This window comes from Panthera tigris, chromosome D4 (assembly GCF_018350195.1).
Source record: "Panthera tigris isolate Pti1 chromosome D4, P.tigris_Pti1_mat1.1, whole genome shotgun sequence".
NCBI classification, from domain to species: domain Eukaryota; kingdom Metazoa; phylum Chordata; class Mammalia; order Carnivora; family Felidae; genus Panthera; species Panthera tigris.
In genome coordinates, this window is record NC_056672.1 from 51,446,267 (window position 1) to 51,471,103 (window position 24,837).

At 36.0% G+C, this 24,837-nt stretch overlaps 1 long non-coding RNA gene across 3 annotated transcripts in view; it reads left to right on the forward strand.

Moving 5' to 3' along the window:
• Positions 1 to 334: 334 nt before the first annotated feature.
• LOC122233149 overlaps positions 335 to 24,837 on the forward strand; it is a 94,920-nt gene continuing 70,417 nt past the window's right edge. For 2 of the 3 annotated variants that reach the window (XR_006210629.1, XR_006210630.1), the window contains exons 1-3: positions 335 to 354; positions 6,241 to 6,326; positions 12,926 to 13,095. This is a non-coding gene — a long non-coding RNA (uncharacterized LOC122233149). Of the gene's footprint in view, positions 355 to 6,240; positions 6,327 to 12,886; positions 13,096 to 24,837 lie in introns of all 3 variants that reach the window. The other variant, XR_006210631.1, reaches the window with a different exon arrangement.

The window sequence follows — 24,837 nt, forward strand, 5'->3', positions numbered from 1 at the left end:
ATACACTATTAATTCTAAAACAAAATGCTTTATTAAAGTTGCCTAAATGTCCCAGGGTTTTTATGTATGCATTCCACTTTATCGTAGAAACTCAAATTCTGACCTTATAGTTCTACAATATTATTCACCCAGAAGATGTTTTTAGATGAATAATACATGCAAATAAAAGTGTGAATTTAAGAAAATTTAAGATTTTGTCGTTGTTCAGCTTAACTAAACTATGAGTCCATCCATATCCTTTGTATACTTATACCTTAAATTGCTTAGAATGTGAGGCTCAGTCAGTAATTCTAGAATCTTCTATCCTGACTAAACAAAGAATTTAAGAGGATCACCAGACTCCAACCTAAGACTGTAAGAACATTTGGACTGGTGATGTATTTTTCCAATTACTGCTTTCAATGTTCGCTGTCTATGAACACATTGAAGCCATTTAGGATATATTATTCTAGTAAATGAGCAGACTGTTCACACACATTAAATTCCTGTTCCTGTGTAGATTGTAAAATGCAATACCTTTATCTATTTCATGCTGGAATTAAAAATCCATATCACAAATTCTTAGAAAATAAACCATTATCCATTCCTGAAAAATGTAAATGAGAATGAGCATATATATTATTAGAAAAGTACTGAATTATAGCCACTATTTTTCTGGGTAATGTAGGTAAGATTAATATATTCTGCAACATACACCTATAATGTATGTTCTTAATACTTAAGCTAATGGAATCAGAGAAGGCAAAGGCCTTAGGACCCAGTGGAAGAATGAAGAAAGTATTTGTCTGTGAGCTGAGACTCAGGAAAAAGTTGGTGGTGGAACTGTCAGAATAGATAAATAGGTTTTAAGTAAAACTAGAAGGCCATTTTCCCAGTTTTCTCATTTTATATGTTTGCGCAACAAGATGTTCTGCTATTTATTTTAATTTAAAATATCCTCTAGGATTATTAATACTTACTTATACAGACATGCCACTTCTCTGCAAAGGATACTTTCAGAGGATGTTTGGCAGCAACTGAAGAATAAGTTAGATGACAGAAAGAAAAAAAAAAAAAACGAAACTACAGGCAGCTGTGGCTTTAATTTACACAAAAGATGTCTGCCTGTATCAGGCTTGTGTCTGTGGGAAAGGAAATTAAGCAAATCCAGAAGATGTTTCCAATAAATAATCACATTCTGGGGCCAAGCTGAATTTGAGACATTCTATAGGTAGTCGGGAGTCTAACAACAAAAGTAAGAGATAAAATGTGTGACCATGTCTTCATGCTGCCACTGTGTAAGATGAATTATATGCATTACTCTAGCCCACACTATGAGTCTGGGGGTTAGGAATAACTCTTCTGTCTCAAGTGGATACACCATCCCCTATTGTTAGACACTTGATTTGCTTCCAAAGTTTTTCTGGTATTAAAAAAATATGACAACAACAACAAAATCCTCTCAGCAATATTTATGGCCTTTTCCATGCTAGATTCTGGTTAGAATCAATTCTCAAATTCTTCTTCTTTTTGTAAAGAGAAAAACAATACATAAATATTGAGGTGGAGAATTTGAAGGAAATGGAGATGGCAGCATATGATAAATCGTAATGGCGCTCAGGAACTTAGACTGGAAAGAGTCCCAAATTTTCAGACTGAGTAAGTTTTATGACAAGGGCACATTGAAAGCAATGTTATAAGAAGCCTATCCTACCTAACACACTGACATAGTTCAGACCCAGATTTGGGTTTGGTAGAATGGGCCCTGAGAAGTGAATTGAAAAGAAGCCAATATGGGATCACATATCTATCACAAATACAGTTTCATTAAAACAAAGTTAAAATAGAAGCAAAGGGAAAAAGCAGAGGTTTTATAGTATATCTTGTACACTTTGATTTGCAGGCAAGAACCTGTTCTTTGAGGCCAGAACCTGTTCTATTCATCACTGTCCAGAGCACTTAGAATAAAGTCATTACCTTGTACACCGTTACATACATATATGATTGCAGTAATCATCTTTAGGATGATCACAGTATAGTTCTTAAACCTCTAAATGTCTGCCATCAAATTATGTCAAAGGAATGAGACAGACTCATGTTACCTAACTTCGAGTGTAATTGTAGGCGAGCGATTGTAAATTAACTGTATCCATTTACTTAATCACAGAGGACATCTGGAAATTCCTCATGGATTTTAAAAACATAAAGTTTACATAAATGAGGTACTTTAATGTAAATACATCCTGTAGTATAAAATCTGGTATAAAATTAGACACAATAATATTGAAAATTAGATGTTATGAAAAATGATCAAAGAGTTACCATGAATCAGCAAAGATTTTTTCCCCTGATTTGTTAAAATGTAACCCCCAAGCAGGCTGAAGACTCTGTTAAATTCACAAAGGTATCCGAGGAATTAAATTCTAGACAGAGTCTCTCAGAAGACTGTAGACTAATGGCTGCTCTAACCCTGTTGTCCAGTATCAGCGGGGCCATTTATTTTGGAGGAGTGTGCCCATCAGCTGCTTAAAGAGGCCCATGGCACTTAACTGAGCTCAAAGTAGGGGAGAATTACAGGATTTATTTCCTATGAACACAACTTGATTAAAGTGGCTCTCATCTGAAATGTGCAAAAAGATAGCAGGGCTTTTAAGCAAGCATTATTAAAGTCCAGGTACAGGATTAAGATCAATGGCTTAAATTAGGTAGGGCTGAGGTAGGTGTAGAAATGAAGAGAAAATTACAATAACACTTATGAGATTCTGGAAAGCAATTTACAATGAAACAATGAAGACAAAAGCCTTAGGGAGGTTCACCTCTGTCTTTCTCTCACACACACTCACGCACAAATGTACACAGAGTCATAATTTCTTTTCTCTGAGCAATTTGAATGACTTTGTAGATATGTGCAGAAATTGATTGTAGAGAGCTTTTCCTCCCACTGAAAATTGTGAAGTAGATGAAGACCTTGTACATCTATCCTTCCTGCCTCTTTCACCTTCCCCAGGTACACAGCACTCAGTGTTTTTATACTATGCTGGTTCCTTAGAATCCAAAAGGACATTTTGTTTTTCAGGTGGTGGATCATTTACTCACAACTTCTGTCATGCAAACCCACTGCCCAGTAATCCTCAGATTCTGCTAGATGATAGTCAATACATATAAGAACTAATTCAAAATGAGAGGTAATGATCAAGTAAGTTCAAGGAACATTTACAGAGTATCCCATTTTCACAAGAAAATACACCAGGACTGCAGCGAATAAAAGATCGAGTGCTATCCTCAAGAAACATATGATCTTCATAAATAAAGAGAATATAAAGGAGATTATGACCAATATTATAACAGGGATCTAAAGGGCAGAAAAAAAATGTGAAAAAAAGCTAGACAAATTTCAACAAAGAACATATGGGAACATTGTTCATAGGGAAGAAGAACATTCTTCATAGAGAAGGTGAAAGTTAAGAAGATGCTTATATCATTTACGCATAAAGAAAGAAATAATATGGGACTTTAAAGTTATTGGTAAATTCTAATCAAGGTTATAAATAGCCTGGACAATATGCTCAGTGTTTCTTCAATTAGTTGTAAACTGAGAGCTCAGGTACTAGATGGCCCCATTCAAGGTTGGATATGTCACAACACTCAATGGGAAAAATAGCTTGACCCACACAGCCCTCTAATCATATTATGTATATACGTCAAATATATGCTATATGTATTTCTTGCATTTATCTTTCTCTGCAACTCAATGCTGTCAACATACCACACAACCTCACCTTGTACCCATGGACCATTCCCATCTTGCATACTCCCCTTTATTACATCCTGACTTAGCCATCTCTCTGAAATCCCCCCCATTATAAATCTTGTAATGCTCCACTAATTTCTACTAAATATCCTTATGTTTCTCAGAAGGTCCATTTGTTCCTAGGCTAAAGGCCTCCTAACTTTATTTTTTTTAATTCATTTATTTATTTTGAGACAGAGAGCAAGCATGTGTGGGAGTGGGGGAGGTGCAGAGAGAGAGGGAGAGAGAGAATCCCAAGCAGGCTCTGAGCTATGAGCACAGATGCTGACACGGGGCTCAATCTCATGAACCATGAGATTGTGACCTGAGCAGAAATTGAGTCAGATTCTCAACTGACTGACCTGTCTGAGTCACCAGGTGCCCCTGTTTCTTTTTCTATTGAGGTTACTACTCAGCTGTCCCAGTCACTGTTGTGACATACTTAACTCATCCTCTGTCTGTTGCTCTAGCATTGCTGACAATGCACAATACTACCTTTCATGAACTGATGCCACTGGAAAAAAAAAAAAAAAAACTTAATATTCTAATTGGAATCATTATAAATTTATGATCCGACCCTCTGCTGGGTCTCTAACATTATTTGTACCCATTCAGTTCTATCGCTGGCTTTCCCCAAACAGCCCTTCCAAGTATATTCAGTCTCTGCCCTCTTCCACTCTCAGCAGACAGTCTATTGCCTGCTTCATAGAAAACAGTAGGGAACATCAGGTGGGAGCTCCTAAACTTTAAATCCTCTCACTTTTAAATCTCTGATTAATGACCTCCCTGCTGTCAAGGAGGAGTAGGAGTGTTTCAGCATTTCAAGGTTAATTTCACTCTTCATTTGAGACCACACACCTCCAGCCTCACCCATTTGTATCTTTTGTCTCTTCTTTCTTAGCTTCCTTTCTTCCACAACCAACATGTGCAACAGTCTCTAATCCTTCCCTAAAGTAACTTCCTTCCCTGAAAGAAGGAAATGTCTTCTCTCTCCAGTGCTGCCTGCTTTGAACATTTGTTATCAGACACCAATTCCTCCCCATTCACTCCTCCCCTTCATTCATGTACTGTGCTGGTAACCTACTGCTTTTACTCTTACCAGACTCATCCATGTCCAAAATCTGCTGAGCATTTTCAATCCTTCTCCTATTTGACTTCTACATGGCATCTGGATAGTCCCTCTTTGTTCACACACCCAACCACTCGACTTCTACCCTACTCCTTCTCATTTCACCCTGTTTTAGGGACACTCTTTTTCTCTTTCTTTTTCCCTTATTGATCCTTCTTGTTCTCATTTAACACTTCCTGGGACATCCTTCACTTTAAAAAACTACATACAATTCAAATTTCTGTATCTCATAGGGATCACTCCTCCCCAATTTGGGTCCATAGTTTTTACTGTTAATTAAACATTAGGAACCGGCCATATGAATCTCAACATGCCCGAACCTAAACTGTCATTTACTCTTACTTATCTCTTTCTCTAGTCCCACAAAATAACTGCATCAATTGCATAAACTCAAAGTGACTTTCAGATCTTCCTACTTCCTCATCCTTCCACACCTTACCAGGAACCAGTCTTAGTAAGTATGTATCATAAACAGGACATGAATCTCTTATCTGAATTACTGCAGGATCTGATTTATTTTTTGTGTCACTCCAAACCATCTTCTACATTGTCTTTGAATTTATTTTCTTCAAAAATATAAAATAGATCATGCCACTTTCCTATTAAAGCACAACTAACACCCAACCAGTTGCCACACATTTAAGTACAAAATTAATTTGAGTAGCTTCATCTAGCTAGGCATGCCATCTTTTCCCATAGTCCTCCTTATGCTTTGTCATAGACTCACTCTCTGCTTCAGCCACGACATCTAATGTTGTGCTACCTACAGACATTCAAAGCCGTTTCTAGAATTCATGTCTTTGCAGAAGTTGCTTATTTTGCTCTTCCTCTCTATCTTTGAGTCTCATGTCTCAGGTCTTTCCTGTAAAGCCTTCACAAATCCCTTTGCACCATACAGTATTTGAACGATCAGCTCACTGTACCACCAGTCCATGAGTTTTTTAAGTGAAGTTCATGTTTAAATATATCTATCATGAGTCTTTGCCCCTATTCTCCCACTCAGAACTCATTGAAATGCCAGCCTGTGAAAACTTCTGACCACTTGAGTGCTAAATATATGCAGCCAAATAATTATAATTCAAGAAAAAATGTAGAAGGAACATTAATTGACCTGATTGAGATCTGAATGTATTCTAGAGAAATCTAACTCTTCAAGGATAAATTTGTTTTTCTTTTTTTTTTAATCATTCTTAATATAATGGCATCGATGTTATAAGAAAGGAATCTCGTGGTCACTTCAATGTCATGGTGTGCCTTATCTCGTATGCTTTTTCATATGAAATGCATTAATAAGCATAGGTTTTTACAACACTGTCTTCATTTCATGTGGAATGCGTTTTAGAGCCATCCAGAAGGACCCACTGAGATGTCATCCCTCAGATTAAGGGCTTTTCGTTTGCTATGTACTCACATCTGAATCCTGAGAAGGTAAACTATTGCCTGTGAAGACAGATATATTTTTTTCATCAATGTCTAAACTTGAGAGCTTACTAAAAAAGCCAGAGTTTGTTCATTATCTGTGGATTTTTTTTAATATTACACAATTAACACATTTGAAAAAGCTTCATACTATAGATAGGTGATCATGCTATAGATAAATGATAGAGGCATATATACAGATATATTCGAAAATCTTCATGAGGGGAAACAAGAAAATCCAAATAGCCCACACATGTTACATTTCATAATCTTCTGTGTTGAAAAGATGAGTCTCTGTACCATGGGGGGGGGGGTACCAATAAATATGAGATATATTTCCTGCCTTCATGGAGTTTATGACTTACTTAGAGAAACAAGCCATAAATATGTGAAAAGTGAAATAACAAAACTTAAAAATAGACCAAAAGAACTGCTAAAGAAATATTGCAAGTCTGTTCATTAATGATCAAATAAATGCATGCAAATAATAACTGACAGGAATTCATGGGAGAAAAAAATATCCTTTCCTTTGGGATACTGAGACAAAATTTTTTAGACTATGTGTTTTGAAATATAAAGGTATTTTTTGTTTGACCTCAACAAAGATGCTGAGGTGTATCTAAGACCGAATCTCTATGATTACAAAGAGCTTAATTTACACTGTTTTCTTATAAATTTCAAACTTGTATAGCCCTTTGAAGAATTTTGAAGTAAAGCAGTTAAAAAGTTCAATCAGTGATTTTTTTTTTTTTTCCTGTGTGACTAAAGACAGTCTTGGCAATAGTAAGCTTTCCTGCCAGTGCCAATACTAAAAGAAAAAAAGGGACATATCAGACATATCAAAGTTAAAACACAGAATTACAAAGGAGGCTGAAATGGAGAATGCTAAGAACCGGACAATCTCCATTTTTCTGCCCTTTGAAGGGCACTAGGTATGGACCCTCAGGAGAGCCATGCACGTGCATGTGAAGTAGCCTTTGCTGCTGGCTGCTATCTGCTTCCCCAGCCAAGAACAATCCTATCAGAGTAGAGCCCAACAGGCTCTGCTTCTTGTCATCCTTGAGATAAGCACTGCAAGCTATTCTGTCTGGAGGTAAGAACAATGCTGATACGGCTTTGGGCTAAAACCAGTACGGCCAGGGAGCTCTGATGTCATCCACCAGCTGCTATCACATGGTTAAGCCTGTAGTTTCTTAACCATAGGTAGGCATAGAATCAGCTAAGGAGCATGTAAAACATACTGATGTCTTTGCCCCACTTCAAACAAATCACAATCTGTGATGGTGTGTTTGGACAGCACTCCTGAAAGTCCTCCATATGATTTAAGTGTGCACCCACAGTTATTAAACACTTTATCAGAACAGTGTTTCTCAGTCTTTAAAGTACACCTGAATGACCTTGAGATATTGTTGTAATGCAGACTCTGACTCAGTAAGTGTGCCGTAGGAATTGAGATTCTGCATTTCTAATAAGCTCTCACGTGATGCTGATGCTGTGGGTCTAAGATCCCCACCTTGGTCTGCAAGTTTTTTATACTTCCTTTAAAAAAATCAACAGAATCACGACAGAGTTGATTTTAAATCCCGAATCTCAGACTCTCCCTGTAAGAGACCCTGATTCTCTCCATGAGGTATTGTCTATACATGTGAAATAACAACAACAACAATAATAATAATAATAATGATAATAATAATAATAATAATAATAATCAGATGATGTTGACACTAGTGTGTAATCTTGGTTTAAATATTCGAAGCTACTGCTCCAAGATTTCCAAGGAAAATACTATCTACCCTGAAAACTACCCCTTGGTGGAGGTGCTCTCTCTCAAGGGAGGATTATAAATCATGGATGGCAAGTCTGGCTAGTGTAAGAACAGAATTGTTGAGCTCTGGTTTCTCCCAGAGTATTTCAAACATCAATCTCAGTAGCAAAGCAGCTCTGTTGGTTCAGTGGATTAGATGGAGAATTCCTTCCCTATTCATCACAGGAGACCTCCACAGGTATTCTCCCAAAGACACACCAACTTTAGCATGCCTCCATTTCCTCTATAATAGAAGGTATCATAATAAGCAAATTGGGATTGCCCACAAAAAAAGAATACTCTTAAAAATTATCGATTAGGCTGATGAGTAATTGTGTACCTCTCTTAGACAAGTTACCAAATAAGACAGAAGAGTTTTCTTAAAAGAAAACTTCATATAAGGGCGCCTGGGTGGCTCAGTCATTAAGCATCTGTCTTCAGCTCAGGTCATGATCTCACAGTTCGTGAGTTTGAGTCCCACATTGGGTGAGCTTGAACCCTGCTTTGGGTGAGCTCATGCCCCACAATGGGTGAGCACGAGCCCCACTTCGGGTGAGCTTGAGCTGTGCTTTGGGTAAGTACAAGCCATTCTTCGGGTGAGTCCCACTTCCCTTTCCCTGTCTTTCTCCTCTTCTCTCTCTCTTTCTACCCCCCTGGGATTCTCTCAGTCTCTCTCTGCCCCTTGCTCACTTGCATCCCCCTTTCTCAAAACAAAAACAAAAGCAAAAACAAAAACAAAACAATACCCTTCATGTAGAAAAAGGAAGGGAAAGGTCAAGAGCCATCCTAAAGCAAGAATGATCATGAAACCCACGTTAAAACAGAAAAGATGAATTTTGCTTTTTTTTTTTGTCTGATGACAGCAGCAATTGAATATAAGTACAATGCTCTATTTGTACTTTGGGTGTGTATTCTGTGCACATCTGTGAATATATACAGAAGAAAATACATACACACAAGAAGAAGATAAATTAAGACTAATTTCACTCTTTTAAGTAAGTGCTGAACTTGGTATGAAAGATTAGATCTAATTCTAGCTCTGTGACCAGGGTCTCAGCTTCCCATATGAAAAAAGAAGGACTTGGACTGCAGACTAATATCACCACTGCTTCTGAAGTATGTATCATGACAACTACTGGGTGAAGTCTTTGGCAAATCATGAATCTTCTTCATATCCCTGTGAAACACAGTATGTTGCACCTGGTTTTGCAAATGAGGAAAGGGAAGGCATAGAGAAATCACATCTGTTGTCCAATGGTGGGTAAAAATGATCAAATAGATTTAGTTCCTGCCCTAGAGAAGCTTTCCATAGGTCATTCTTTCATCAACCTTTTTAAAGTCTGCATTCATGCACTTGAAATTAGGATTGTAAAACAAGCCTAAGGACTCCAGAACTCCACATAGGCCTCTCATTCCCCTTGGAGTAAGCCAAGATTGACCTGGATGGAAGTTTCTGATCACTCCATCATAAGGCAGAGCCCATCTAAATAGGAAATGAAACATGAGAGAGAGACAGGAATCAATTAGTTTAGAAAAAAAAATGTTCTCTTCTTCAGACCAAGTCCAGCAAATATAGCTGATTAACTGTTGGGAGGATTAAAGATGGGAAGTGATTAGGAGGGAAAACCTCACAAACATAAAGCTTGTTGCAGGGCCTTCCTCCGACTAAGATTTTTAGAAAGACAATCAACTCATCATAAGTTTAGAGATTATTCAGATCCAGAAAGATAACCATTTGAGAAAAAAACTTTTCCAGCACCAAGGCTCTTAAAACTACAAGAAAGAGACAGGGGCACTTGCGTGGCTCAGTCTAAGCATCAGACTTCAGCTCAGATCATGATCTCACAATCAAGGGAATTGAGCCCTGCATCAGTCTCTGAGCTGACAGCAAGGAGTCTGCTTGGGATTCTCTGTCTCTGCCCCTCCCCCGCTCATGCTTTTTCTCTCTCTCAAAATAAACTTATAAAGAGAGAGAGAGAGAGAGAGAGAGAGAGAGAGAGAGAGAGAGAGAGAGAGAGAGAGACAGGAGAGCTCAATGGTGAGGATTCAAAGTTTCTCAGGCAAATAGAAAGGATCCCAAAGACCACACATCTTCACAATATTCAGGGGCTAATAGTAGCTTGGATGGACCAATTATAACTTAAGATAAAAATAAACACAGGGGCACCTGGGTGGCTCAGTAGGTTAAAAATCTGACTTTGGCTCAGGTCATGATCTCATGGTTCATGAGTTTGAGCCCCACATCAGGCTCTGTGCTAACAGCTCGGAGCCTGGAGCCTGGAGCCTGCCTCGGATTCTGTGTCTCCCTCTCTCTCTTCCCCTCCCCAGTTCTCTCTCTCTCTCTCTCTCTCAATAAATAAATATTTAAAAAAATAAAAAATAAATAAACAAATACAAAGGAGAGAGAAAAATTCTGGGGGAGACAAAATTAGAAAAGAAATAAGCCTACATATGAAAAGAAAAATCAGGAGTATATTTATATATTTTTACATGATCTATTCCATAAAGCAGAAGACCATTTTAGACAGTAGCTGTTTTATTCATTCAAGGAAATAAAAGGTAACACAGACTCAACAAATACAAAAACAAAACCCATAACACATAATATTTACATAATACACCTAATACATACAATATTTATGCATTTAGTCTCATCCACAAACGAGAAGGACAATACATGAAAATAAAAGGAGATTCCTAAAATTAAGAAAGTAAGTAAATTACAAACTTTCATAATTAAAAATAATTAGAAATAATAAACGCTATAATCAACCTTGAAAATATCAGCAGTGGAACAGACTGAGTAAAAATAATTAGGAGAGAAGGTATTCAATGTAATAGAAAGGCAATGGATATACAAATTATTATAATTTTTATTCTTAAATGAAAGAGAACTATCCATATGTAACAGAAAAATTCCACAAAGATGACAGGCTATCTCAAATCAAAAGGAAATCTCAAACCCATGGTATAAAGAGCTCACTATAAACCAGACCAAGAAAAAAAAAAAAAAAAAAAAGGGCTAGCTACAACTTGGATATAACAAACAGCAGATTGCAAAGGTAAGGAAAGCATACATAAACAAGAGAAAAAGTAAGAAGGAACAAACACATCTCTTAGAACAATAAATATAAAAGTGATCAATTTACCTATTAAAAGGGAAAACCTCTTAGATTCAAGCAAATAAAAAGCATACATTACAGTTAAAAATTGAAAATTAAAATTGAAGAATAGACCTGAAAATAATACTAACCAATTATAAAATGGTGTGTGTGTATGTGTGATATTTCATCAAGGCAAAAATCTAAGGTAAGTACTGAAAAGAATAGAAGAATAAAGCTTGATTTTTGTTTGTTGTTTTATTTGTTGTTGCTGTTGTTTTACAAAAGTATAATCCAATTTAGGAGTGTCACAAACTTTTTATGTCAAGCAATATAACATGTGCCAATTATTTGTACACAAATGCACAGCTTGACTTGGTAACAGTTTCATGCGCTACATGTATCATTAATCTTTTTTAAGCTGAGTATTGACTTTAATTTATCACATGATGAGCAATCATTTTAATTCCTCTGGAGGTGGTGCTGCTTATCAGTCAAAATGGTGTGTGGGAGCAGTGTCCTCATCTTTTTTTTTTTTTTTTTTACAGCAGTTTTTTGGGAGTTAATTTGAGCATTCCATTTTTTCCTTATTAATTTATGAAATAAGTATAAAATGGAAACATAGAAGTGATAATATTAGTATTAATATAATCAAGACCACAATGGCTTGCTGAAGTGAGGCTATAGGAAAAATAAATAAATTACAAAAAAGGAGAATGAGTACAATTCACATTTTCTGACCACAATGAAATAAATCTAAATTTTATAATAAAACCCTAACAGAGAACTCCTTGCATTTAAGCATGTCAACTGTGTATACAAATGCGAAATAAATGAGTACCATTAAAGGATAATCATGAAATGCTGGGCATAGATCATTGGATAATCTCTGTGAAAGGCGAGATGTATTATGGATTATCTGGAACAATCTTAAATTTACGGGTTGATATTTTAAATGACCTCCACCAAAAACATTCGGAGATCCACAGCAGATAAGCGGAGAGCTTGCTACAAACAAGAGATATTTTGTGCTTGTTCGTCTCGATTTTTCTTGCAATAAATATCAATTATTTGTATAATTAACACTAGCAGTATAATGAAAAAAATTAAAATGTACTTTTAAAATGTGCTTCTTAAAACAACAATGGGCTAATTTAGAGGTGACATGATGTCAGCTAATGAGATTTGGAGTCAGAAGCTCTATGGCTTGTGACCCTAGGCAAGTCAAAACTCCTTGAAATCCTAGCCTCCTGCTATGCTAATCCTTCATGATGACAGTGAGATAACACCTGTGAAAAGGAACTGACTATGGAAAATCCCACTATGGTACAAAATATGTTTATTATATCATTTTTTGTTAGAGTCTAACCAAGGACAGCTTTCAGTGGTAGGAACTGAACATAAAGGGTATATTTTCCCTGGTGGCCACCTTGCTTTTCCTCCCACAACTACCCTTGTTCCTTGTATCTATCAACAAATTTCTTGCATTCACATTTTGGGTTAAAGGTCTGCTTCTGAGGAAACGTGAATTATGATACAGGTTTTTGAGGCACAGTTTTGTTTTGTTTTGTTTTGTTTTGTTTTGATGTCTGGCCCAATAGCTATTATACTCTAACCACCACTGCTATTGCTGTCTTTGATATATTGGTTCCACTCCATCAAAGGTAATAATTAAGTGTCAATCTCCTGATACCATAAAACAGAACAATCTACCCATTCCACTTCCTGGGAGATCCTGGCCTGATGCAGTCACTATTTTAGAAAGACCAGTCCTGGAACCAAGCAGGGACTTTTCAAATGAAGACCCACCAGCCCCATCGGCATGCTGGTCGAGAGATGTGTAACCTCATAATGATTACAAGTTTGCCTCCAGGTAAAGAATATTAAGACAGTATTAATATGATACTTATAATAATATTAATTAATTAAAACAGATGATTTTTTTTACAAAATTATTCACACAGCACATCCACAGGTAGGACTACAGCCTTAGAAAACTAGAAGCACTCTTTCTCAATACTCACTCTCTGCATAAACCAGTGTCTGGGGTGGGGGAAAAAAGGAGTTTGTGAAACCAATCTACTATTTCCAGCATTATTTTCTTCCCTTTATCCTCCAGTTTGTCTGGGAGAGAAAGGTCATATGTAAAGAGACACAAGCCATCTTTGGCCTCAAGAGATAACACTGCATTGGCTCTCTATATGTTTTCATCTGTAGAAAGGTTATATCACTTACTGGAAAGTCCCACATCAAAAAATGTTGTAGAAAATTGATGGTGGCATTAAGTGCACTTATGAACGTTTGATGAGTGTTACTTCGCCAGCACCTACTCATCCTTCTGTAATTTTCAGGTTAGAGGTAAATGCTAGTGTGCATGTCCATCTGTGCTACCCCTTCTCACCTGACATGCTATGTGTAGGTCACCTTGTGAGCCTGACTTCCCTTTCCTTCCTTTAAAATTGTGAGTGCCACGGGGGTTGCAGTAACCAGCCCACCTTCTACTCTATCACTTCTGTGATATCCATCATTATCCAAGTTAACCTCTGCTCTTCCCAGAAGAGTCAGTTTTGCACACTGCACAGCTTTCTACCAGAAGGCTTTTCACTGCAGTATGGCAGACGCTCCTCTATTTCACCATCTACACATTGAGGATATCCATTCACATCCCTTAGTCCTCATTGATCAAAAAAGGAAAGGTGGGCCAATCTTTTTGGAGTGGCAATCACGTCCCAAGCACCATCACTAAGTAAAGTAGTAGGCATTTTACGCACATCGTCTGTCTTTATCTTCAGACAAAGTTTAACAAGTATTACCATCTTAGTTTTTCAGAGAGAACTAAAGCACGGAGTGTTAAATATGTAGCTTTCCCAAGGTCACATGGCTGCTAAGCGGTGGAATCAGAACTCAGACCCAAGTTTGAAGTCTATATCCTTTTTTTTAAGCTAGTGTTTTCCCCTTTTCTTTTGATGTATAATTTACAAACAGCAAAATACAAAAGTCTTAAATGTGTCTTCACTGAATTTTGACAAATGCATTCACATATGTAACCTAAACCACTATTAAGAGATATCAAATTACCATCATTTCAACAAAGTTTCTTCTGGCCTGTCCCCAGTAAACCCACTATCCACCCCTACCAGCAATCACGGCTGTGATTTACAGTATAGATCCTTTTGGCCTGTTGTCAAATTTCATATAAATTATGAATATTTATTATTCATAATTAACATACCATGTTCTCTTTTGTGTACGACTTCTCTCACTTAGCATCATTGTTACGGTGTTTTCCACAATGTTTCATGTTTCTGAGTAATATTACACCTTATGAATATACTAGCTTGCTTTTGTCCTCTTGATGGACATCAGAACTGGTCCCAGTTTTTGGTCTTTCTGATGTCTTTTGCCTTCTTCCTAAATATCTTTACTGTACCCTGACATACATTATACAATTTCTAGGTCTTTTTTTTTTTTTTTTTTTTTTGCACTGTTCTTTCTCAGAACTTAAATAAAGTATAACATCTAATGAAGGAGACACGGGAAATGAGGTGCGGGAAGCCAGATGGAGAGAGAGAATCACACCTTCTCTGTTCTACATAGCACCTCACTGGCACCATGCTCTGAAGCTCAAAGTACTCCTTACTACTTAGTCATTTATTTAACGAGTTATATATTTAAAAAATTATTAATACGTCTGAATCAGCACTTACTTATCACTGTATTTCCAACCCTTAATTACCATATATAACAATTTTTAAAAATATTTTCACATCAGATGATGCTTTACCAATTGGAAATCTTTTCTTTAGGCGTACTTAGTAAAAATTTCAAATTACGAATATGTCCACTAGGTGGTATCACACAGGTTTCGATTAGATCTTAAGTAAGGTTTTTATAATTATTATAAATTATTCTAAAATCACATGACAGTTAAGAGACATACGTATTCCTTACCAGCAGCACATATTTTCTCATAATAAACATCCCTATATTTAAATATCTTGAAAATTCTTTAAAAAGAATAATAATTTTAACACATTGTTTGAAAATCTTTGATCTGCAACAACATTCTTTTAATTATCACATTTCCTTTCTTAACCACAGGTGAAAAAAATACTGCATTACTTTAAAAAGAAAAACTTGTCAAAGAGTTTCTAGAGAATATTAAGCAATCGCATATTTTAAGGAGAAGCAGAATAAGTATCCATCCCAATGGCACAGGGCTTCATATGATAGTTAAGGATTGTAGGACTTCCTGTTTACAGTCACAAAAAGAGGATTTTTCTGCTATCCTCATTGAGGCTGTGTGGAAGTGGATATCATGTGAAAAATTAAAATATCATTGAAAGACATGACAGACATGAACAGTTGGTCACTAGTCCATGACTGCATAACATAAGAAACACTGAAGCAGAAATTCTCTGGGTTTGTTTCAGGATTCAAGCTAAAGCAATTATGTAGAACTCAACAGATTCCTGGTTGTGTCAGAACCCACCTTCTATGTTCATTGTGGACACACAGGGCAAATGTCTGTGACAGCTCCAAGCATAAGAGAGGAGACTATGAGGAGAAGAACAGTAAAGTTACCCTGGCTGAAGTATGCCTTATAATTTTGTTAGTTATTACAGATCTTTCTAGTCTCTAGTTTATGTCAAGCTGTTACAGAGTGAAGACAGAAGCTGATACAATGGTAGATGATAGTGTATGCCTCGGAGTCAGAACAAGGTTGAAATCATAATCTTTTTCTTTTTTTTAATTTTATTTTTTTTATAAAATCATAATCTTTTCTTAAGTAGCCATATAGTCTAAATACATTCTATAACCTCTCTCAGCCTCAGTTTCCTCATTCATCAGCACTTTGTTCAAGAGGTTCCTGCAATGATTAAGCAATATAACGTAAGTTATTCTCTTAGTGGATGCTCAGTGAATATTGTTAATGATAGCTAACATGTTTCCTGTGCTTGAGATGTGCCAGGTGTTTGTGGTAAATTGCAACAAAATGGTCCCCAAGGGATCACGCCCCCTAAATTCAGGCCTTGCGTAATCTCTTCACACAATGGCCTTACAACTTGTTTTGACTGACAGAATGCAGTAGAAGGGACATTGGTAAAGTTGTGGGTTTAGATCTTAAGAAGATTATAGTTTCTGCTTTTGATTTCTTGCCTTCCTGAGACATTATGCAATGAAGCTTTGGCTAGACTCCTTTAGGCAGAAAAATGACATATTTAGAGAGAGGGAAACACTGTAGGATGAATGACACAAAGAAGGAGGAGGCCCAGGTCAATCATCCTTACCAGGGCACTAGACATGGGATACTCTAGCCAAATTGACAGCTGACAGAAAACATGTGAATGAGACAAGTAAACACTACAGGAAGCAAGGACAAGTCAACTAGCTTAGCCCAGCCCATACTGGAAAGGAATCTGACTCAAATTCTTTCTTCTCTTGTTCCCCCCACCTCCCCTTTGGTCATGCCTCCAAAGAAATGTTTTAAAAAGCAAAAGGCAATATAGAAGACATATAGATATTGATATAAATAGGCATATAGATATACTCTAAATTTGAAACTTGGTAATGAGAAAGAAGAGGCATGTCCTACAGGGGAGGTTTATATGAATACACATTTTAATGGATATTTACTGGATTTTGGCTACCCAGCATTCTTGCACCTTCTTCTTGCAATGCAACTCAATTTCCTGTTTGGGATTACCCTTCATCAAATGGAAAATATGTGGTACAGGCACTGATAACCAGTTCTCTTGTTTCCTTTATCTGAGAAAGAAACATTAACTCATGCTAAGACAAACATATATTTCTTCCCAGAATTGGGTTGTGGTGTGGACTGAGGACAAGAAAACAAGCATGAATTAATTCCACCGTACTGTATGAGTAAAACTTTGAAGCAATTCTAGCCATCAAAATATCTGCTCTATGTCCACTGCTTCAGCCTTCCCTGCAATCCTGAGATGTATCTTAGTCCTAAGCATATACCTCCAATGAACTCTCTCTTTCTCGAAGCTGGCAACCAAAGAAATCAAATTAATACACACGCTCATTTAAATATGCTTTTTAGAAGTATGATGTCTTAGAAGAAGACATCTAAGACAACTCATAACTAAGCCTGGACATCCAGGTAAGTTAATAATTTAGTATACACAAACTTTCCATGGAACATGCTATTCATGAGGCCCTATGCTACTTTCAAGCATTCAGAACTCTTTGATTAAAAATGAAACCAGGGGCGCCTGGGTGGCTCAGTCGGTTAAGCATCCGACTTCAGCTCATGTCACGATCTCACAGTCCGTGAGTTCGAGCCCCGCGTCAGGCTCTGGGCTGATGGCTCAGAGCCTGGAGCCTGCTTCTGATTCTGTGTCTCCCTCTCTCTCTGCCCCTCCCCCATTCATGCTCTGTCTCTCTCTGTCCCAAAAATAAATAAAACGTTAAAAAAAAAAAAATGAAACCAAATCACAAATCACAAGAGCACCATGGTTCTGCTAACAAAATTTGACAAGAAAAAATCACCACAACAAAAGCAAAACCCACCACATATTAATCTCACTTATGAACACACAAGAAAATATCCTAAATACGGGGATACCTGGGTGGTTCAGTTGGTTAAGCATCTGACTCTTGATTCCAGTTCAGGTCATGATCTCCCAGTTTATTGGGTCAAGTTCTGCATCAGGCTCTGCAGTGACAGCATGGAGCCTGCCTGGGATTCTCCCTCTCTCTCTGTCCCTCCCCAACTCATGCTCGCTCTCTCTCTTTCTCTCAAAATAAATAGACACTTTTTATAAAAAGAAAATATCCCAATAAAATATTACCAAGTTATGCAAATATTATAAAAATAATAGACAATGACAAAATTTGGTTTATTTACAGGATATAGGGGAGATTTAAAATTAGGAAACTCATTAATAAAGTATTTCATACCAAAAGGTCAAAGAAAAAAAAAAAACACCTGATATTATCAGTTGCATTCAGTAGAAAATAGAGATATTATTAGTAGTTATTTTGATACTAAAACATAACATCCATTATTTTAAAAAAAATCAGTTAACTAAAAGTCAAACTTAATTTCTGAACATGGGAAATAATAATTTTCTAAAATCAAAAAACATCATACTAAGGGCACCATTTCCCAAGTTGTATTCCATTAATTTTAATATATCCTGGCCATCCACAATTTCTATGTTCCAATAAACATGGAAATGGTGATTCTGACAAGTCATGTTTTATAGCAGTCTTTTTCTTATTATTTAACATCAATTGTGTTGCTGATGTCCCAAAAGGCATATAGACTTGAGTGGGTCTGAAATGTATTGTTTTTTATTTAATGGCTGCATCCTTTCACTATTGAGCCACTTTGGGTGCCAGTTTTTCAAAAAATATGTTGAAACACATTTCATAGTATAAGTATCTCTATTAAATTCAGGAAAAAATAATGCTAACTCTTGATTTCTGCTCAAGTCATGATCTCATGGTTTGGGAGTTCAAGCCCCAAGGTGGGCTCTTCACTGACAGTGCAGAGCCTGCTTGGGATTCTCTCTCCCTCTCTCTGCCCCCCCCCCCCGCTCTCTCTCTCTCTCTCTCTCTCTCTCTCTCTCAAAATAAATAAACAAACTTTAAAAAAAAAAGACAGACTAGAATATCCATACAGATTCAATATGCTAAATAATTAAATATATGATAAAATGGCACTTCAAATAAAAAACTAAAAGGATGATTTATTCAATAAATTAGGGTGGCACAATTTAAGTAAAAGCATTGCATTACACCCACACATAGATAAATTTCAAAGGAATTCAAAATCAAAAAGATAAAGCAAATATAAGAAATAGAGAAATATATAAATATTTATTCTTGAAGTTGGATTTGTCTGTGTAAGCAAAGATGCAATTTAAAAAAAAAATTGAAAAACTCTAGTTTGGAATTCATTCAAGTGAAAAATATCTGTATGGTAAAAATAGATTATAAGAAAAGGGTGATATATTTATCATAAAATAGATTTGTAAGTCAATAAGGAAAGGTACATGCTAACAGAAATATTGGCAAAGAATATAGATAATATATCCATACATATGTGCATGAAAATACATAACACATGCATATGCAAATGTAGACATTAAAATTGTCAATAAAATATTTTAGAAGACTCGACCTCAGTAGAATTCTGAGTAGTACAGATGAAAACAAACTCCCTTCCCTTGTCAAACTGAGAAAGATACAAATAATGATCATGGACTATTGGTTAAAGTACAGGTACATGGTTAAAAGTGCAATGATTTCCAGCAAAAAACAAATTTGCATAATTACCAAAGTGCAAATTTGTCAATCTGCAGCAAGAGCGTTAAAAAATATACATATTATTTGATTCAGGAATTCTACTTCCTGGAATATATATTAATATTATGATCATAAATACACAAAGATGTATACGTAAGAATAGTTTTTCAGAAACAGCTTGAATAACACAAAGTTCATATTCCATTCAACTCACCAATTCAAGGGTACATCTCATGTTTTTAGTATATTTACAGGATTGTGCAGCCACCACACAATCTGATTTTAGAACATTTTTCTTCACCTTAAAAGAAACCTCTTGATTATTAGCCATCCGTTTCCATTCTGCTGTTTCCTCCATCTCTACATTCAGCCTTAAGAAACTAATAATCTTCATTCTGTCTTCTATACATTTACCTAAAATGAAAATTCAATTTGTGGCTTTTCATGTGTGAGACTGACTTCTTTCATTTAGTATAATGTTTTAAAGGCTCACCCATGTTTTGGCATGTATCATTATTTGATTTCTTTTTGTTGCCAAATCATATTTCACTGAATGTTTATATTAATTTTATTTATCACTGATTTAATAGACATTTGGAGTGTCTGTTTTTTACGGCAACTATGAATAATTTTGCTATAAATATTCATGTGCATGTTTTATATGAACATATGTTCTGTTTTCCAAAGTGGCTGTACCATTGGACATTCCCATCAGCAATGTATGACAGTTCCAATTTCTTTACAGCATTGCCAGTTCTTGGTATTGTCTTTTTTATTATAGACATCTTAGGTTGCATGAAATATCACATTGTGGTTTTTATTAGAATTTCCCTAATAGCTAATCATGTTGAACATCTTTTCATGCATATGTTGGCCATCATGTATCTTCTTTAGAGAAAAGTCTATTCAAATCTCTTGCTTATTTTTTAGGTTAGCTATTATTAAGTTGTAAAAGTTTTGTAAATTCTGGACACAAGTACTTTACCAGATATATGATTTGAAATTATTTTCTCCCATTCTGTTTTTCTCTCCTGTTTTTCATTCTCTTTTTTAACATTTTTTAATGTTTATTTATTTTTGAGACAGAGAGAGAGAGAGAGAGAGAGAAAGACCGAGCATGAGTGGAGGAGGAACAGAGAAAGAGGGAGGAGCAGAGAGAGAAGGAGACACAGAATCCAAGCAGGCTCCAGGTTCTGAGCAGTCAGCACAGAGCCCCACGTGGGGCTTGGTTTCAAACTTGGACCGTGAGATCATGACCTGAGCTGAAATCAGACACCTAACCGACTGAGCCACCCAGGCATTCCCTGTTTTTCATCACTTTCTTAATGGTACCATGAGAAGCACAAAAGGTTTTAATTTCAATGTAATTTAGTTTATTTTTTTTTCTTTTGTTACTCATACTTTAACTGTTGCTTTTAACATTTCTAACCCAAAGTGATGGAACTTTTCGCCTACATTTTCTTCTAAGAGTTTTTAAAGTTTTACTTCCTACATTTATGACTGTGGCTTATTTTGATTTAAATTTTGTGTATGATGTGGGGTAGAGATCCAACTTTATTGTTTTGCCTATTGATATCCAGTTGTCCTGGCACCATTTGTTGAAAACACTACACTCCTACCACCCTCCCGCCCCCTCCCCCGCAGTGAATTGTCTTAGACATTATGACAATGTCACGCTGTGTTGATTACTATAATTGTGTGGTAAGTTCAAGAAATGTTGAGCTCTTTAACTTTATTTTTTTTTTAAAGATTGTTTTGGTTACTCATAAATCCAAAATTTAAGGGCTAATTTACAAAGCATACCTTTGAAGGAAAGAAACCCAATGAATTATGTGATATTATCAAGTAAGTACACTAGGTAAATAGAAAAGATGATGTGGTGAAAGATACAAAAATGACAGAGTAGTTACAAAGGCAGGACTTTGGAACAGATAGTTCTGGGTTCACATCCTAACTCTGCTACTTTTGAGTTATTTGATATTGAACTTCATATTTATACTCCACACAATAAAGCAACAAATAAATACATTAGAAGGCTGTTGCAAGAATTCAGAGATAAAATGTGTAAAATGTATAGATTCAAGATAGTAGTAAAAAATGTTAGCTATTAACAAATAAATGATAGTACAAATTATCATTTGTTAATATTTAATTTGTTAATTTGTTAACATGCCGTGTTCTACATTTGAAATCCTGCCTGGATGCAACAAGTGTACTTTCTCCACAGGCAGATCTGTTCAACAGAGTTAGTTGCTATCTATTTCTAGTCCCCTTCTTAAGAAAGATTCCTTCAATCCACTAAAACTCTTCCATTTTTCTGTCTTGGGAGCTTCTATACTGCTAAATCTTCTGCTAGCCATTTTGGCCTTAGATTTTAGTTGATACAAGTGTTCTGTGATTATGAGTGATTTCCAAAGATTTCTAGCTCTTCTAAAAGTTTGTTTTTTTTTTTTAACTATACTAATAACTAGATTTTTCTTCTATGAATTTCATTTGAAATGTATTTTTCTTTTTAATAGACACCATTATACAATCAATATTTTAATTGGTCTCCAGAGGATTAACTAATCAAACACAAAATGTTAGATGGATTCTTCAGGTTCTGAGTGTTGGGGTTTTCTGGTTTTTTGTTTTTTGTTTTTTTCTGGGCAGTATTTATAGTGATCAGGAATTGCTTCTGAAATTAGGCTAGTTACTTCTCACCTTAGGTATTTTAATAATGTAGCATTCTAGAACTTTAAAGGAAAGAGTTTTGGGGTTAACAAGGATTTACTTCTAAGCTTCCAGTATAAAAGTAAAAAACTACAACTAAAACGAATTTTTTATGGTAATTTTGTTTTGATCAAAAAAGACAATATTTTATACCTTATGCTTACCCTGTTTCCTCCCCTCACTGAAGCACAGAGTAAATGATGATGATATTCATGAAGATATGATGAAATAAGGAATCACATACAACATAGGTGCAGTCTGGCTGTATTTACATCATAAGGACACAATGGACAGGGAAACACTAGTGCCAGCTCTACAGTTTATTACCTCGACACACTTCTTCACAGCTCAGCTTCCTCAATGGATTTGGACTAAATCATTTTTGAAGTTCCTTTCAGCATTAAGATAGAAAGGATCTATGATCAAAATTGCCTCATGCAGTCTCTGGTAAACAGAAGGTCAACAAGACACAAAGCATCAAAGAAACCAAAGCAGAACAGCATTGCGGACAATAGTTTGACGATCAACAATAGAATCGTGCTCTAAAATTTTGCCGACTCTAAATTATAGGTGAATGGATTGAATTTAGCTAACAATTTTGATGAATAATTTGATGATTACATCTACCTATAAAATTAAACATACACATTTTCCTACTATTTAATAGTCATGCTAAATAAGCCATACATTTTAGGACTCTTTATTTTCATTGTATAACTCTCCCTCAGGTAAAACCATTGTCTAAAAGGCAAAACCTATTTGCTAATCTAGTTAGTTTCAAATAACTCTTGATTTGACAGGCTATGTAATGTCTGAGAAATGTTATCTCTGGAAGGCACCATAGGGAAGTTCCTCTGTAGTTCATTTAGATTCAGGGAAGACAACCCTGTTTTTCAGATGAGTTTGGCAATGTATATTGAATTGGTAAAGATGTTTTTTAAAGTGGTTGATTTCTTAAAGATTATATAAAGAATACATAGGATAGAATTATAATGGAGTTGTTAAGAACTCAGCCTTTGGAGAAAGAAAACCTCAATTCAGATCTCGACTTTTTCATGTTATGTATGTGTTCCAAGGCTCTATGAACCTCAGCTTTTATGTCTGTAAAATAAGGATGATAATATCACCTACCGACTTCTTTGACGTTAAGATCAATGAAATAGCATAAATAAAGTACTCGGCACAGTCCCTGACATATATTAAGCACAGATAAATGGCAGCAACAGTGAGATCATTATGAAATTGGCTTCTGAAGTCCACCAGCCTGTGTCTGAATCCTGGTCTGACCATTTGCTTGCTCTGTGACCTGGAAAACTTCTTTAACTTTTCTGTGCCTCACTTTTTCCCTTTGCAAAATGAATAAAATCATATCTACCTCAGGGCTGTGATGAGGATTAAATTAAGTTTCTGAGTGTCAAGAACTTAAGAAATTTCCTGACCTATAGTAACTCCTAAAGAACAACAAAAAACAAATTAGTTATTATTATATTTTTATTGGATGAAGCTGCATTCTATAAAAAAAATTTTTCAGATAACTTCAGAAAGTACCCATCAGAAGGAAGCAATCTGATATGGGATTTAACTAGAAGCTATAAACATGAAAGAACAACCTATGGGCACAGCTGCTTTTATTTTGAGAGGTAGGAAGTTCTAAATATCCATACTTCACATTTACAAGCCACTGGCAGGTAGCTACATACCACAGAAGGAAAGAAAAGTTGCTCTTGGCCATTCTATTTATTTATTTTTAAAGAGTTTCTTAAAACATTGTTTATGACTAGTAATTGTGGTTCTTTTGTTTTGTTTTGTTTTAAGTTCATTTATTTTGAGAGACAGTGTGTGAGCAGGGAGGGGCAGAGAGGGGGGGAGGAGCGAGAATCCCAAGCAGGCTCTGTCCTGTCAGCATGAAGCCCAACACAGGGCTCCAACCCACCAACTGTGAGATCATGAGTTGAACCGAAATCAAGAGTCAGAGGCTGAACCAAATGAGCCACCCAGGTGTCCCTGTTCTCTGCCATTTTAAAAGAATAATTAACTACTTGGTTTGTCTTGATGGTGGTGCCAGGGTTCTTGTTGAGGATTAGGGCAGTATCTTTCAACTGGGGCTCTCTTGACTCATCTTTGATACTTAATTATAAACATATTGCTAATTCAATACTACTCCAAGGAGAAAACAAAGAATGTAGATATTTGGAGACGATTATAAATGTTATACTCTTTGATGGGGTGCCTGGGTGGCTCAGTCGATTAAGGGTCCAATTAAGGGTCTTGATTTCGGCTCAGGTCATGGTCTCACAGTTCACGGGCTCAAGACCCATGTCAGGCTCTGCACTAAGAGGGTGGAGCCTGCTTGAGACCCTCTCTCTCCCACCCTCCCTCATTGTCCCTCCCTGACTCGTTCTCTCTCATGCTCTCTCTCTCTCTCAAAATAAATAAATAAACTTAAAAAAAAAGAATTCAAATATTCTTTGATTAAAGCCCATTTCCCTGAAGATGGCTCTTCTTTGTGTTTATCAGAGCCTGCATTTGATTTGTGCTGTGCATTTTCTGGAAAATAAATTACACTGATAATCATCTACAGTGGTTCATTTTATTGAGATAATTTCTGTCAACTAGAATT